The sequence below is a fragment of the Egretta garzetta genome, unplaced genomic scaffold, assembly GCF_000687185.1.
Source record: "Egretta garzetta isolate BGI_Z169 unplaced genomic scaffold, ASM68718v1 scaffold187, whole genome shotgun sequence".
NCBI lineage: Eukaryota > Metazoa > Chordata > Aves > Pelecaniformes > Ardeidae > Egretta > Egretta garzetta.
The window spans coordinates 275,640-277,213 of NW_009260342.1; the positions used below are offsets into that span (position 1 = coordinate 275,640).

At 32.1% G+C, this 1,574-nt stretch overlaps 1 protein-coding gene across 5 annotated transcripts in view; it reads right to left on the reverse strand.

The window, feature by feature from the left end:
* The window catches only part of DHX9 (DExH-box helicase 9), a 31,032-nt gene that overhangs the window by 26,724 nt on the left and 2,734 nt on the right, over positions 1 to 1,574 (reverse strand). The gene's annotated exons all lie outside the window — the stretch shown is intronic.

The window sequence follows — 1,574 nt, forward strand, 5'->3', positions numbered from 1 at the left end:
AAGATAAAAGCCACATCCCATCCCTTAATATTTAGTTCATATTTTGTGTATTAGGAGAGCCATGTTTATATTTACAATTTATACCCTCCTGTCATAATTAAAGTTTCCAAATCCAAATTTTCTAGCTACTACTAAGTTCTTATACCATGTGACTATGATTAATTGACAACAGAAGTATATTTCTCCTTTAAAAACCTCTGAGAGCAAGGCTGACATTTCTGTTATAAAGACCATTATTTAAAAAAAAAAAAATCTGATTGGTAAGATACGTGGCAACTGGTATTTCTTAAAAAAAAAAAAAACCAAACAAAAAACCCAACAAAAACCAAAAACCAAACCAAAAAAACCTCACCAACAAACTATATTACCATCCTCAAAACTCCAAAAACATCTGAAATTATTCCTCTCCTGTTATACATACCAAAAGCATTAAATCCAATAGTTTGCCCTCTCTCAATAAACGCTAGAAGTCATTAGGATTGTTTCATGCCTATCTGATGCATTGCAGCAGATAAGTTAGTTCCCCCTTCTGCCATTCCATCCAGGGCTATTCATACAATCTTTCCTGGATGTAGCAAACACAAAACTCTGAAATGCTTTCCGTAAGAACAGTAAGTGGGCTGAGAAACATACTGTCATCAATGGCCACCTCATTCTGCTCAAGATTATATGCATTTAAATACACAGGTTTTAAGGCTTTCACCTGCAGAAGGCGTAACAAAATGAGCTGCACAAATAATCTGCAAGTTACAGAATAGAAGTAGTGTTCAAGAACTACATCTGCAACAAGCATATTTAAAATTCCTAATACTGTACAAACTAATTTTTTATGTTACTTATTTAAGGGAAAGAAATGTCCTTGCTTGAAAACATAAATGGAGATGAAGTGACTTGAAGATAGGTTTTAAATGAGAATTTAGAACTTTCTGACACCAATACACATATTTCAGATGTTTTAAACACTGGTAAGACTTAGCAACAAAAGAATACCAAAAGTCCTGCAAGTGAGACTCTCATGGAAGACTGTAATAAGAAAATTCCCTTGTCTTTCTAAAAAAAGGTAACTCTCTCAGAAAACAAATTTATATAATGCAAAAAAACCCCACCAAAACCCAACAATAAAAATCTAGCAGCAGCAGCATGACTTCTTTCTGATCACAAAACATAATTATATTTTACAAGAAATAATATAATGTCCTGAATGTTTAATGATTTGTAAAGACTATTCCAAACATGGGTAAAAAAATCAAAACCATCAATTCTTTATGCACAATCTGTTACATGTTATTTTCAGAAAGTCAAAGAAAGGCAGAAAGTCAAAAAGAGTGATACCCAGCTGGTTTCAACTGAAATTTAAGACCCTCAAAAGCCCTTCAGGAATATTCTGCCAAACTTATTTTTCCAGTAGAAGATTCTGCTACCAAAAAAAAAGTTAATTATAATAAAAATATAAATAAAATATCCTTAAAGCATATTTCTACATAAGCAAATGTAGGCATATTTAAGATTTACCCAAAATATACAAAGGCAACTACAGTCATACTAACAATTACCACAAGCAATTGAGCACTCTT